The 15744-nt window shown below is 46.9% G+C and overlaps 1 protein-coding gene across 4 annotated transcripts in view; it reads right to left on the reverse strand.

The window, feature by feature from the left end:
* Positions 1-15744, reverse strand: part of Kcnn2 (potassium calcium-activated channel subfamily N member 2) — a 176757-nt gene that overhangs the window by 102617 nt on the left and 58396 nt on the right. For all 4 annotated transcript variants that reach the window (XM_090325476.1, XM_090325475.1, XM_090325478.1 and 1 more), the window contains exon 2: positions 12885-12964. The gene's annotated coding sequence lies outside the window, so the exon portion shown is untranslated. The remainder of the gene's footprint in view (positions 1-12884; positions 12965-15744) is intronic.

Consider the following 15744-nt stretch of genomic DNA (forward strand, 5'->3'; position numbering starts at 1 on the left):
TAGTTCTTGTTCTGCACACAGGATTATGGCTAAAGATGCAGTTATCAAATTAATAATAATAATAAAAGTAGAGGCAAAAAAACCCAGGCCTGGCCACTGGTGGGACCACAGTCGGCAGGCACTGACTAGTGTCCTCAGAAGAGGCGAAGGAAGGACTCCCTGAGGCCCCGGCCTTCCCCGAGTCACAGGAATCCTCTTCTTGACTCTTCTTTTCCTGGTTCAAGTTCTTACTTTGGGGTGCACCACCTGGCACAGGCTGGAACCTGTCATGGCTCCTTCGATCTGCATCCTCTACGTTCGTTTTTCAAAGCTCTTGGCACCTTGTTTTCTGGGTGTGCTCATCTATTCATCCTCTGCCTTTGGAAACTTGACTGCTACGTTTCTAATTGGTTCTTTCACATGGACTCTGCTATGGAGCCTCATGGCTGTTTTCTTTTGTAATTGTGTTTTATTTCATTTTTCTTCTAATTACTTATTACATATTCCTTTTAGGATTTCAAAGACTCGTGTGTGTGTGTGTGTGTGTGTGTCTGTGTGTCTGTGTGTGCGTCTGTCTGTCTGTCTGTGTGTGCGCGCACAAGTGCCTGTCAGTTTAGGGGCTTAGAACTCAGGGCCTCAAAATCTTGTTTGAAGACTCAGGGGCTTTCCTGCCCTGGCTGGCATCAGACTGTAGTCCTCGAATCTCTGCCTCCTGAGTAGCGGAGATTTCAGCTGCGACCACTGCTTTCATGGTGAACATTTTACCAAGGTAAAAGGTCGTTTGAGGTGGATACCAAGCTGACTTGCTGATTCACCCATAATAAATAGAAGGCTGGATTATTGTAGAAGCCTGCAGGCAGGCACCATCTCTTGCCATTTAGCGCCTTGGCTCGTGATTGTGCCGAGAGGGTTTTGTGTGGCTGAACAGAAGGAGTTGCTTCACGATGAAGAAGAGTAAGTCTTTAGCTGTCTATGCCTTTCTCCCCACTGAACACTGAACGCGGTTCAGCCTTTAGAAATCATGCTCTCGTTCACTGTGGCAGCGATGGCTTCTAGCCTGAGCCTCAGATCCCAGTTCTGGCCTGCAGACCTGCTTTCTAGTGGAGACAAAAATCTCAAGGCTGCCCTCGCTGGGCTTCCTGCAGACCACGTGTGACGCAGGGCCCTGCTGCAGGCAGAGTGGAAGGATTCTGCTCAGCCCATCCAAGTGAGGTTCTTGGCAGAGCAAAATCTTCCCATCACAAAACCAGCACAGACCTCTCTCCAAGCCTTTGATTATGTGGAGATCATAAATATTTTTTTCTCATCATCTGGGGCCCAAATGAATAATTTGAGATCAGTATTATTCACTTGGAACCAAATATGCCATCTGTTTCTTGTTACCAAAACCATGTGGCTGTAACATGAAAAAGTTGTGTTTGCTTTGCGGAGTTGCTCCCTCCAACGAACACTGAGGTTACTTGAAAAGAAGAGTTTTGTGTGTATGTGCTGGCTCTGGGGTTTGAACTCAGGGCCTGGGAGCTGCCTCTGAGCTTTTCTCTTCAAGGCAGGTACTCTTCCACCTCATCTACAGCCCTACTTCCAGCTTTTTTGCTGTTGGAAGTTAGATTTACAGACTTTCCTGTCCAGGCTGGCTTCAACCTGAGATCTTCAGATCTCAGCCTCCCGACAGGTGTGAGTCAGTGGTGCCCGGCTGACACTTATGGCTGGTGTTCATTTTTCTGAGCTAGGGAAGGCACAGGGGCAGTTGCTTTGCTGGGTGTTGTGCTCTGTTTCATGACTCCACCCTCTGCACATAGGCGGAAGCCTGCAGGACGATGATCAGCACGGTGGAGGGCGCTGGAGAGGGGACTGTGTCTCTCCTGCAGGCACCAGTGCAGCACGGCTTTAGCCCCTTTGCCACCTCCTCCGTCAGCCCACCCCCATCCAAACCTCCGTGGAGACTTGGCAGTACCTGTGCTTTTCTTCTTCCATCACCGAGCACCAGGCTGTGACAGTCTTTGTGGTTGTAGCAGAATTTAGTTATGTTACCAGGTGCTCAACTTTTATTTTTATTTATTTATTTTTCCAGTTTGGGGGCTTGAACTCAGGGCGTGGACACTGTCTTTGGTGTTTCTCAAGGCTCGCGCTCTACCACTTGAGCCACAGCATCACTTCCAGCTTTTTCTGTGTTTATGGTACCAAGGACTCAAAGCCAGGGCTTTGTGCACGCTAGGCAAGCACTCTACCGCTAGGTGATACTCCACAACATTTATCTTTTTTTTTAATTTTAAGTACTGTGAAAGCCAGACACCAAGGGTTTATGCCCCTCATCCTCTCTACTCAGAAGTTGGCACAAGTGGTAGAGCAATAACTATAACAAAAGTTCGAGAGAGAGAAGCCCTGAGTTCAAGTCCCAGTGCTAGCACCACATATACACACAAACAAATTAACTAAACCACCCACAATATTGAATATAAGGCCCAAATCAAATCTGTCTAACCTACTCTATTCTGTCAGGGCTCCCTTTTCCCTGGCAGGAAGGCTGACTTACTGTTTTGAAGAACAGTTCTGCTAAATAATTCACAAAAGTAACTGGAGCTTGTTTTTATAAAGTGTTTTAATGTCAACTGTGCCAACTCTATGGAAATTTCAACTCAAACTCTCATTACCTTGAATTATGAGGTAATCAATGAAGACAGCAACTGTGGCATTTGGCTTACACATTTTATTTACACTGTACTTTAATAAGATAACTGAAAGAACAATGTAATTGATTAGGTGCTGGACTGAATCAAATTTATAAAAATGAAAGTGGAGCCAGGCACCAGTAGCTCACGCCTGTAATTGTAGCTGCTCAGAAAGCTGAGAACTTCAGATGGCAGTTCAAAGCCAGTCCAGGCAGGAAAGTCCATGAGACTCCTACCTCCACTGAACCACAACAGCCAGAGTGGAGGTCTGGCTCAAGTGGTGGAGCACCAGCCTTGTCTGGAAAACGTTCAGGGACAATGCCCAGGCCCAGAATTCATGTCTTAGTATTACGGAAAGAAGAAGAGAAAAGAAAATGAGGCCTCGGTAAAAACAGCCTGACCCAAATGCACTAAACCATCTCCGGAGTCCTTGTAAAACGCAGCTGATGGGCCTTTCTAATACCAGTGTCCTGTAAGGCTGGATGCCCTGTGCAACCTCTCCTTTGGCTCTCTCACCTCCACGGCTCGTCGGTGAGCAGCCACACTTCTATTCCTTTTTAAATGTGTGTGTGTGTGTGTGTGCGCGCGCGTGTGTGTGTGCGTGCATAGACAGGTTATTTAATACTGCATAATAAGGCAAGGAGGCCTAACTCAGTGCAAGCTAAGCAGCACGGGAGTGATCCAAAAGCATTTAAATGAAGTCAGGGTACCCGGGAAAGGAGCGTGCCTGCTATGAAAGGCATAGGGGGGTGTTACGCAGCCCCCCACCCCACAGACTGAATACCCGGAGTGTCCTTCACACTGTGTGGTTTTACCAGACTCTTTGCAAGTGATTCTTAAATATTTTTATAGTCCTGGAGATTAATCCCTCTGTGTTGTATGGCCAATCTGACTCATGCACGAACAGTGTTAGGCCCCCACAAAGGAGGGGAGCCAGGAAAGCAGCAAGAGAAGCAGCTCCCTCCTGCCCTTCACCGCACTGCCTGTCTCTCAGTCCTCCTTAGGCAAGCATTCAGCATGGCGTCTGCAGAATGAAATCCATTATGCCGGAGTGGCTTCAACGTGACCCCCTCCCCTACTGAGATCCAGAAAGTGTATTGATGAGGACCTGGGATGTGATGCTGTGATTTACAAGTTGACCACCTGCCCCCCCCCCCCCCCGCAAAATCTCAGTGGGCAAACTCAACAAAGTAGGTTTTCCCTCCTCTCTGACTAACATTGGCAAGCCTGGAGTTGTGCTGTCGTAAGCCCCCAAGGGTCTGAGGAGGATCCACCATGACAGGGGAAGTGCTGCCATTTTTATGGAAACAAAGAACTGGCCACAGAGCTTAGGGTGCACAGCCGAGGAAGGGAGGCAGAGCTTGGGGTGCACAGCCGAGGAAGGGAGGCACTGCCAGACTCACAGCCAGCTCTGTTGGCTTGGGTCCCTGGGAACCCCGAAGGGGACAGGCCCAGGCCCAGCCATCCCTGCTGCTCCTAGGAGCACCGAAGATGAAAAGAAAAGAAAAAGCAGGATTACAGATAAATCAGACTCTCTGAATCTGACTAAGCAAAGTGGGACTTTAGATGAGACTGCAGGCAGAATGTTCCAGTGGTGGAATGCTGTTCTCCCACCTAGGATCGGTGGACTTTAGACGGTGCACTCCACCACCAGAGACCAGAATTCAGTGTCGACAGGGAGCAAAAAAGGCAAGGGGTCAACACGCAACCCATCTTCCTCCCTCCAGCGCCTCTGCTCTCTACAAAATCACCTTCAGCGGCAGGGCAGACAGAAAACCCGACTGCCTGTGAAACTGCAATCCTTAAACAACGCTGATTCCCAGATTTTATAGCCTAAATGAAACTCTCTGAAAATAAATTTTAAAAAAATAGGAAAAAGGAAAAATGCCTCTCCTTTATTTGATATCCAGTGTCTGGTTTTATAGTTTTTAATGCCAGGCATGAAGTACTGTACTTAAATGAAACCAGGATCTTTCAGTACCTGAGGGTTGAAAGGGAGTACGGTAGGCTGCTAAGAGCCCACAATGGGTTGTCAGAAATGGTCTCTGTCTGCCCCTCCTCTTCTGTTTCTACCCACGCCTGCCCTGCCAGGGGCACAGAAGGGGCATGGAGAAAGTGCCGAGTGGAAACACATTGACATAGACAGGAAAGATCTAGAAGGTTGTTTTGACTTGGGAGCTGGCTAAATAGCTGAGACGTAATACCACTCATGTGACACACAGGAAGCCTTCTATCCAGTAAAATCAGTTTTAGCATGCAAATAAATCCCACTGTAATGTGAACGATATAAAACCATACAAGCCATGGCTGTGAGAGGGAAATATAACTGGTTAATTACAATTAGAAGGCGATCTACAACGTCTGGATGTGGGGGGCGGTGCGAGAAGCTGCCTAGCTCTCTCCATAAACACAGGTAAGAACCAGACACCGGTGTTGCGTTTACCCTGAAACTCAATCCCTCAGTGAAGGATACAGCGCACCTGTCAGCTAAAGGCCACCATGGTGTGCCTGAATAAAGTTTCAAGATCCTGTCTCCAGTGGCTGTCTGTGGAAGCTCAGAGGATGCTGCACTGATGCTATACAGGATCCAGAGCGAGTTCAAGGGCAGCGCTACTGGAGATTCCTTTCCTTTGGCGGCGGCTCTATCACTGACATCTCTCTCGGAGGAAGTAACCTGGCCCCTTACAGCTTGTTATCTTTGCATTCCATGTCTCCAGGGATTAAATATCACCCACAGGCTCACTTAAACTATTACATGACTTAAGAGAAAATGATGTATCATGACAAAGAAATAAAAAAAGACAAAAGGTACCAGTGGTTCACGCTTGCCATTTCTAGCCACCCAGGAGGCTGAGATCTGAGGATCATGGTTCAAAGTCAGCCTGGGCAGGAAAGTCTGTGAGACTTTTATCTCCAAATAATGTGCAAAAACCAAGAAGCAGAGCTGTGGCAACAGTAGAATCTTGAGCAAAAAAAAAAAAGCCAAACAAGAGCCTGAGGACCTGAGTTCAAGGGCCAGTACCCACACACACACGTACACCAAAGAAAACCAAAAAACTACCAGAACAAAAACAACATCAGTGCCCTCACTTGCCCAGCAAGGTTTGGTATTAATGGAGAAAATACATCAAACCAGACATGAAAGTCTAACCTCCAGTGGACAGTCACGTGACATGGCCTCCTTAACAAAGCAAGGATAGGAACCCAACTCCATGACACTCTAGAGAGGGTGGAAAAGGAAACCCCTGCAGTTCTCGGGAGGGTGGACAGGAAGCACTGAACAGCATGAAGGGAGATGGCTTCCTAGAGGGAGGGGACCCCAGGAGTGGTCTCGGTGAACTGAAGGAGACCCGTTAGGCCTGATCCAGGTTCCTCAGCTCTGGGACTAACAGGTGAGGATTCCAGAGACAAGAGGTGACTGGGGCCACTTTCCAGCTGCAGTGGTAGGAAAACAACCTGCCAGCAACGTTGAACACATCTATACTTCCACAGTTGTTTCCGTAGCCAAAAGACATGGTCTTAGATGTCTGTCTGTGTCCTGGATATCAATAATGGGACTTGAACTAAGGGCCTGGGTGTTGGTTCAATCCAATGCCTAATTGGTTACAATTGTTCTTTCTTTTATCTTACAAAAGAATAGATTAAATAAAACGTGACGACAATAGCATGATTGCTATGTCTTAACTAACTCGTTATTCAAGATAATTTTCATAGAGGTGGGGGTGAGATTTTCATACATCTGGCACGAGTCTCATTACAGCACTTAATAAAAACAAATTACTTTAATATGCTTATTTAATAACTGTGTTTAATACTTTCTAAGATGTAGTCCAATTAACCCACTAAAATTTGTCTTGGATTACCTACAGTAGTATTTAATTATTTCAAATGAGTGTTTCTAAAATGGTGTATATACATATATATATGTATAATTAATATATGCCATTATATGTAATATGTATCTTATTGAATTGCTTGTCTAATACAATATAGCTGATCAGCTATGCTATTGTTATTATATAACATTTGCTATCTGCTATGTAATAAGTTCATGATATTAAATACCTAACTTTAGGGTGTAGAAAATCAAAACTGTAACTGCAGAGCACTGACCCTAAGTTTCTCTGGAGGGACTGACGAATGATGTTTTTAGTTAATAAAAAGGAGTCCCTCACCCGATGCTAGTAGCTCATGCTTACAATCAATCCTCAGGAGGCTGAGATCTGAGATCTCCATTCAACGCTGACCTGGGAAAACAAATCCAAGAGACTCTTCTCTCCATTAACCGGCAAAAAGACCCAAGTAGAGGTGTGGCTCACGGTGGCAGAGCGCCCGTGAATAAAAATAGCCAAAGGAGAGCTTGAGTTCCTGAGTTCAAGGCCCAGTACGCTGCTCCCTGACCCCAAAGAGAAATCTGTTTCTCTCGGGAAGCAACAGCGATGAGAAGTCTCACACGGAGACGGGAGTGACGTCCTGCAGGTTAAGCAGGGTTGACACGCCATCACGCATATTACTCTATGGCGGAGCTCTACAGGTTTTTATCTTGTCCACATGCACATCATCTGTTTGGTGGGAGGTAAATCCCCAAACCACATTACGTACTGCACTGACCAGCTCGCTGTCCACTGCCCCATTCCTACAGTGCCCACGAGTGCTCAGCTCCTCACATGTGCGTTGTCTCAGCTGACATCTTCAGGGGTCCCCTCATTCATTAACAGGCAGGATAAATTTATTGACATATGTTCATTTTATAGCCGCGTGGCGATCACAACGTACAACTTCTACTCAGAGCAATGTGTTCCGGGGCCGGGAGTTTGGCCTAATGGTTAAAGTGCTTGCCTAGCATGCATGAAGACCCGGGTTCGATTCCTCGGTACCACATATATAGAAAAAAGCCGGAAGTGGTGCTGAGGCTCAAGTGGTAGAGCTCTAGCCTTGAGAAAGTTCAAGGACAGTGCTCAGGCCCTGAGCTCAAGCCCAGGACTGGCAAAAAAAAAAAAAAAAAAAAAAGAACAATGTGTTCCTACCTGGGAAGTGGTGGCTAGAGGATTCTGAGTTCGAGGGCAGCCTGGGATGCTTAGTGAACCCTGTCTCAAAACCAAAAGCAAAAAGCAGCCATCCCTCCCTCATCCGCCTGGGTCTTCGGCCGAGGCACTCGTGGAACCGAGCCTGGACTCCTGCGTGACTAAGCCCGGGCTCTACCGCTAGGCGAAACGCTCAGCCCTGGTCTCCTTGGCATGTAAAGCGCCCTGAGGATCTCTGGCCCACTGGAAATGTGTTTTCTAACTTAGGTGCTCGGTATTATGAAAGAAGAGTCTTTGAGCATTGGAAGAAATTGCTTTGTTGTCTATTTCCTAATCTGCATTCGCGTGAATTTTGTAAAAAGTTATTTGCAAACGGGTTAGGAATACAAGATGCATCAGAAATAGAAACAGAGGTTTACACACTGCGGCTCTAACTCACTGACTCTGAGCAGAGGCTGATAGAAAACCTCCAGTGCTAAGGACAGCCAAAACGTCAGCTACACTAAGTTCAGACAACACTGGTCTCTGATAGGGAAGGAATTACTGGTTCAAAAACAAGGAAGACAATGCCAGGCAAAAAGTCATTCTTTTCAACCAAAACTGTCAAGGAAGACCAGATGAGCCTAAGAGACACAGAATAACAATTACCCTTGACATTTCTGCTGTCTTCAGGTCATGTAATGTGTGAGTTCTGCCTGAAACTGATGTTGACTATTGAGAATATCAAATCCTTTCCATTTTCACAATAACTTGGGGAAAATGGGCATATTAAATAGCAATTCCCCTAAAGCACAATTGCCATTGGTTTTATGGGCTGTGTTAACTCTCAAAAAAATGAAATATTTCAAAGATTTAATTTTATTTTTCAGTCATTTATTACCTGGATTTTAGTGCAAGATATCTATTTTTCCCAGCACAATGTATGCCCTGGAATATGCCTTTCTGTTGTGTCTCTCTTGTGGTTTCCTGTTGGCCTTTTAGAATATATTTCGTCCACAGAACCACAGTAATCCTTTTCTACTGCTTTCTTTGTGACAAGCCCTACCAGGCCTTCTTCTGTGGGTACATACAACAAAATTCCCAGTCTTTTGAAGAGACAAAGTATTACAAGATCAGATTGTAAATGTTTCAGGTCATTTTGTCAATGTTTCTGTTTGTGGTTGTTTTTTTTATTCTGTTTTGTGTGTGTGTTTGTGTGTGTGTGAGTATTTGTGTGTGTGTGCGTGTGTGTGTGCCAATACGGGGGCTTGAACTCAGGACTTCCACTTTCCTGTGGCTTTTTCACTCAAGGTTGGCACTCTACCACTTAAACCACACCTCCACTTTGAGCTTTTTACTGACTAACTGGAGATAAGATTCTCATGGACATTTTTGGCTACAGCTTCCCTCTAACCACAATCCTCAGATCTCAGCCTCCTGATTTGCTAGCATTACCAGTGTGAGTCACTGGTACCTAACTAGATTATAAATGCTTTTCTTTTCTGGTATGTGTACTTACTCCATATCAACATGTTCAGAGATTTACAAGCTTATTGTTTTAAAGAGAGGAGATAAAAGTATCTATGTCTTGAACAGTACAGCTTAATGTTGCAGGGATTAAAACCCACTGGGAGCAGTTATTAACAGAAACACACCTCCAGCTTTCCGAGATTTTGAACCACATATGTGGAGAGTTGTAAGACTTTCTTGACACGCTGGAAGACTGTTAGATGCAAAACTTCCTCATAATTCCACCCTAAGTAGATAACAATTGTTCATATTACAGTATTGCTTGTAGTATTGTGCAGTATTGCTAGTCTTTTTAATATATAAAAATACTTCTGAAAAAAAATACTTCTGAAACTATAGTTTAAACCTATTGCAAAACATACTCATTGACTTTATATACAAGAAAGAAAGAGAGAGAGAGAGAAAGAGAGAGAGAAAGAGAGGGGGGAGGGAGAGAGAGGGAGGGAGGAAGGGAGGGAGGAAGGGAGGAAGAAAGAGAGAGGGAGAGAGGGAAGGAGGAAAGGAAGAAGGGGGAGGAAAGGGAAGGGAAGGGAGGGAGGGAGGGAGGAGGGGAGGAAAGGGAAGGAGGGAGAGAGGGCAGGTTCCCAGCAAATAGAGTGGAAGGTCAAGTGAAGCAGGGCTGGGGATCATTTTGCACAGTTCACTGGCATCCATATAAACTTCCCCCAACTCCTCTATGGGGGCAGCAAATTCAACCACGGTCTCTTCCTTCTGATGAGGTGCTCTGCTCCTCCTCACTCCACCCTGCCTGGCCTTGGAGGGCAAGGAGGGAAGGGGCCTGGCTGTGTTGCTGGGGCCCCGCGCCACGACGCAGCAATTCATGAACATTGGCGTCTGATTGGGGGTGGACGGAGGTAGAACTGTCCATCCCTGGGGCGGGTCAGAAGGCCTACCCACCACCAAACCCACGTGCTGTCTGCCTGCCGGCTGCCCTCCACGCTCCTGTCTAGACCCATTCTGAACTCCAGAGGGCGACACTGACCTGTGTGAGGCCACCCAGCCTCCAGCCTGGCCGGCCCACAGGGCATAAGGGAAGTCCTGACACCACGGGTACCTCACATAGCATGCCAGCTATGGGTTTTGTTTGGGGTTGTTATTATTTTTAAATTTCATTTTCAGTTTTATTTCAACCTCCCTTAAATCTGAACTACATGAAATGGTTTTAAAAAGTCATATTTGAGCCATTGCACCACTTCCGGTTTTCTGGTGGTTCACTGGCGTTAAGAATCCCACAGACTTTAGTGCCGGGGCTGGCTGTGAACTTGGATTCTCAGATCTCAGCCTCTGAGTGACTAGGATGACAGGGGTGAGCCACCGGCATCCGGCAAGGTTTCAGCTTTAAACACATGGAAAGTTGGTTATTTTTGGCATCCCCTTGAAAAAAAAATCTACCCAGACGTGTATGGAAGAGTGGCTGGCTCTCCAACATGGAGGAAGAGACACAGGCATCTGAAAGGCAGGGCTACCTTTGTCCTGCTCAAAGAAGCCTCCTCTGCTTCTGTATCACAGTTTGGCCAAAATGATTGTTTAAGGACCAGCAAAATTCAGTATGGTCTTGGACATTACCCTATTCTTGCTTCCATTCTTTTTCAATAAAATCTATAACAGGTCAGTATGCAAAGAAGCTTCCTGGTGCCACCTTTCAAGATAAATCAGGAAATAAAAAGGTACATGAATATGTTGCCCCGTTGTATAAAAGTGAATTAAGTGCTTACAAGTATTCTTTAGCACTTAAAGCATAATTGGTAAATAATAATAATAGTAAAACCTTCACTTCAGAATTAGAATAGTTAAGTGTAACCCTAGCTTTTACTATTGTTAAGGGGAGCAAGGAGTGTTAAGGGGAGGAGCGCCATGGGGAATGCCTAAGAGTTCCCCGCCCCATTGTGGAAGGTCGACCATGGTAAAGCAGCCCAGCCACCTTGACCTCCCCACTGCCCCCATGAGGAGGGATATGTGGTACAGCCCAGCCACCTTTGCCCTTCTAGGGAGGGCCAACCTTGACCTTCTCCCTACCTCCCATGAAGAGGGATATCCGCTTGGGTGGAGGGGGCCTGCTTTGTGCCCAATTTGTGCGCCAGCTCCAACTAAGGTGATAGGTAAGTTCAAACACTGGGCTGTGACCCTATTGGCTCCCTGCGTGTGGCCGGAGCTGGCTGTGGTCCCTCTGTGTATGTGACTATCCCATTGGCCACCTGTGTGGCCAGGTTTGACCTGGGTTTTGCCCTTAAAAACCCAGCGTGAGAGCCGCTTGGGGTCACAGTGTCAGCTCCCGAGTCTGCACGGTGTCCCTGGCTGGTCAGTTCACCACCTACTTCCCAGTAAATTCACCTTTTTATGTGAGACTGTCTCTGTGTGGTGGACTCTGGTGGGACATGGAATCCCCACCTGGAGGGATGTGGAATCCCCTCCTCTTGACCCCATAACACTATTTATTATACATAGCCAATCATTAAGTCACATAATCATTTGCCAAGGTTGTCCCTAGTAAGGGACATTATTACATCTTTCTATCAACAACATCTTGCATCTGTAGGCTTGGCAACTCAGGACGCTGAGACAGAGAATCACAGTTCCAAACTAAACTGGACAGACAGACCCTAAGATTCTTATCTCCAGTTCACTGGCAAAATCCAGAAGTGGAAGTGTAGCTCAAGTGGTAGTGTTAGCCTCGAGCAAAGAAGCCAAATGAGAACAGGAGATTCTGAGCCCTAGTACTGGCATGCACGTGCACGCATGCATGCACATGCATGCACACACACGTGCACACACACACACACACACACACACACACACGAACATATGCATCCAATCCAGAAATAAATCCAGCTATCAATCACACTGCTGTTTAATAAGAAGGAGGCCTGTATGACATTCCTGCTTCACATTGATCAAACTTGCTACTTTTCTTTAATCTGGAAGAATTCCATCAATTCTAATTTTCTCAGACACTGTAAGTAATGGGCTCTAAAAGAGCATCATTATCCCAGATCTTATTAAGAAGAAAAGAGTGCAGGTACAGTCGCTGCTTCCATCTCCCGTCTCAGACGCACTGCCAGGGCGTCTCTGAACAACCACCTCAGCATTTCACAACACGAATACCAGGAACTCACGATCTACACTGACTGCAGGAGGACTGAGGCCATGGGGAGGGGCCAGATGGTCAGAGAGATGTGAGCCGGTGGCCTGCGTCCACGTGCGGACATTCACCAGGTCACAGCCAGCCCTTGCCACCGCCCCGGAACTGAGGTAAGTGCACACTGATCGACAGCGATCACAGAGCGTGTGTTCCTTGTCCTGCACTGCCCTGGTCTTGGCAGCAAGCATTTGAACCACGGTGGCTGGAGTGCCAAGGAAACAAGCTCTTGGAAACCTGCTTTACTATAGATTCTATAATGGTCCAGATTTCACTTGGAAACACTCTGTTGACTAAGAGTGAGAGAACTAAGCAGCTCCCCAAACCAAAGGGTTTTCCAAGGATTGCCGGGGACCAAAGCTAAAAGTATGGAGCATACAGTTTTCCCTGTAGATTGTGAAAAGCTTGCCATGCAAGATAGTAATAAAAATGCCACCTTAGCTGGGGTAAGGAGAGAGGGTCAGGCCTCAGCCTGGAGCCTCCTTCAACATGGGGTAGCAAGGGAGTGTGTAAAAGAAGAATTCTGGATAAATGTAGTAGCAGGAACACTCAGCCACACGCACTTACCATGTGGACACACAGCCAAGGAACATGGTCCTCAGGGAATGGATGCAGCCAATCAGAGCAGAGGCAGTGACATTGTAGTCCTAGAATAGAATAAAAATAACAAAATCAGAACAGCTGTCTCTGAATAGTAGCAAGTCAGAAATACACCGGCTGGCTCCCTGGAAAATGATAAAGAATTCTGAATCTATTCACTGTGTGTGTGGGGGGTGGGGCTTGTGTGTTCACGCAGGTCCTGGGCACTGCTTCTGGCTTGTTGGTGGTTAACTGGGGATAAAAAGTCTCACAGACTTTCCTGCCTGGGCTGACTTCAAACCTCAGTCCACACATCTCAGCCCCCAGAGTAGCCGGGATTCCAGGCATGAGCCGCCAGCGCCAGGCCCACGCAGGCCCACGGCCTGTAACACGTCCTCAGACTGCTGAGACGGCAAGGAGGAAGACAAACTCACAGACCCAAGTTTCCTTTAGTTATCACCAAGGCAACCTGCACAGATGGCAGAGTGGCATTAGAGCCACTCTTCAGGAGAAGCTTGTAGAGGTTCTGAACACCCAACAGTCACCATCACGGAGGTGTGGGGGTCACGGTCCCTGCCTGGATTGCTGAGGCCTCGGCCAAGCAACACATGGGGGCGCATTCCTCACTTCTTTGTTCTCTACACAAAGTAATTACAAGGAATGTCCGTACTTATACCCCAAATAGAAGATCACACCCAGCTAAGTACCTAGGTAAAGTAATACATTTATTATTACAACAGTCTGGCATTTAAAAGTAAAATGATACATGCATCACACGATACAAAAGGAATCATAAAAATTAAAATCCAGGGCCAGGAGCATAGCCTAGTGGTAGAGTGCTCACCTAGCATGCACAAAGCCCTGGGTTCGAGTCCTTGGTATCACATACTCAGAAAAAGCTGGGAGTGGTGCTGTGGTTCAAATGGCAGAGCACTAACTAGTGATGAGAGCAAAAAAAGTCCAAGGACAGTGCCCAGGCCCTGAGTTCAAGGCCAGGCTAGGCCCTGTTGGCTCACACCTGCATCTGGACTCTGACTACTTGATTCATTTCTGTCTTTTGAGCCCCAGGTACCAGTTACGCCAAGCAGGAGGAATTATTTTCTCTGAACCAAAAGGATGGAGGAAGGTTCAGAACATTTACATTTTGGAGGAATTTTCCCTGGCTCCCCTGCACAGTGCCAGTGGAATTCATCTTCACAGAATTTATTCTAATTTGGGCTGGAAAATAAATTTCAATTTAATATACACTTCCTCATTACCACCCATATACTTACTTAATTTTTAGTTGCTAATTAGCTTTATAACACAAGAAAAGTATTCTTTAAATTTACCATGCTTTGAGATTAAATGTTTGATTTGGTTTCTGTACTTAGTAGGCAATCTACACACAATGCAACATAGTAATTGGTGTGCACATGAGATGTATTATGTAAGTGTAGCCTGCTTACATACATAAGCAGGAATGTGACTGGAACATCCGTGGCCTGTGGTTTTCTGTGTTTTAATGTTGGCTATGCAAACATTTCCTTGGTATAAAAAGAGCATGGCAGGGCCTCACACCTGTAATCCAGCTACTCAGGAGACTGAGATCTGAGGGTCGCAGGTCACAGGGAGGCCAGGCAGGAAAGTGTGTGAGACTCTCGTCTCCAACCCATCACCAGAAAACGGGACAATGAGCCGCCGGCGGCTCAAAGTGGCAGAGCGCTGGCCTGGAGCAAGACAAGCTCAAGGACAGTGCCCAGGCCCAGAACTGTCGAAAAAGCTAACTGCAGGATAACTGGGTTATATGACCCCGGAACTGCACAAACCTTGCTCAAAGGGAAGCCCTTCTTAGCACATTTAAGAGGGACTTTTCAAAACTCTGGAAAACATTCAAACTGTTGGAAACCGGGAGACAACGTGTTCTACTGCAGACTACAAGAATGCCAGGAGCCAATGACGCTGTGCCAAAAGTTCAACGAACAAAACAAGAAAGATGACACGTAGGACTGCATCACTCATTTCCACACCCCTGCTTGTGCATAATTTTACCCATGCCCAACGCTCAGGCTGAGACGCATGAAGACATTTCGAGGAGGAATGAATGAGGTAACGGGTGGACGGGTGACTTGTGAAGGAACGCCAGGGCGTCTCAGGGCTACCGAGCTCCTGTGGAAGGAGCGCACCTCAACACTGGATTTCTTTTTAACATTTATCAATCAAAACTGAATTGAACTTAAACACCAGATGGATACTTGAGTGTGTGCAGGAGTGCTGGTGGGGTTGGGAAACTGGCCCCAGGGTTAAGACAATCACACAGAGTCCAAAGAATAAACCAGGTGCCTGCTCAGAGGCCACTGTAGAGGTTGGGGAGGCTCCATCGACTTAGGAGGGAAGCCTAGAGAGGGCTGGGGAGGCCGTGCCCCGAGCGCCTGGCGGACAGAGAACAGGCCGCCGGGTGTGGAGAAACGAATGCCAAGTGGAGGGCAGTCTCTGAGCCATCAGACCCGAGTCTTAGCTATGCCACTTGCGCTGTATGACTCTGGGCTTATGAAACAGCCTCGTGGACAGACAGGCCCCAGATGCAGTGACTGCAGGTCCAGGTCTGCGCGGCCATTTCAGATCCAAGTTACCGTCTCTGTCTGAGGCGTACAGGGGTGTCTGGGGGTGAAGTGAGAGGATGTGCCTACAACGCTGGGCACGATGCCTGACAAATGTTCCTCCAAGCCTGGCTGGATGCTGGATGTTATGATGGAGTAGGGGCGTGTGGGGTGAGCAAGGTGTCAATCAAGAGACAGCTTTATAAAATTATTGCGGTGCCAGTACTGGGTTCTCCCTTAGCTTCTTTTTGCTCCAGGCTGGCTTTGAA

The sequence above is a fragment of the Megascapheus bottae genome, chromosome 38, assembly GCF_031878675.1.
Source record: "Megascapheus bottae isolate mThoBot1 chromosome 38, mThoBot2.hap1, whole genome shotgun sequence".
In the NCBI taxonomy this organism is placed as follows: Eukaryota; Metazoa; Chordata; class Mammalia; order Rodentia; family Geomyidae; genus Megascapheus; species Megascapheus bottae.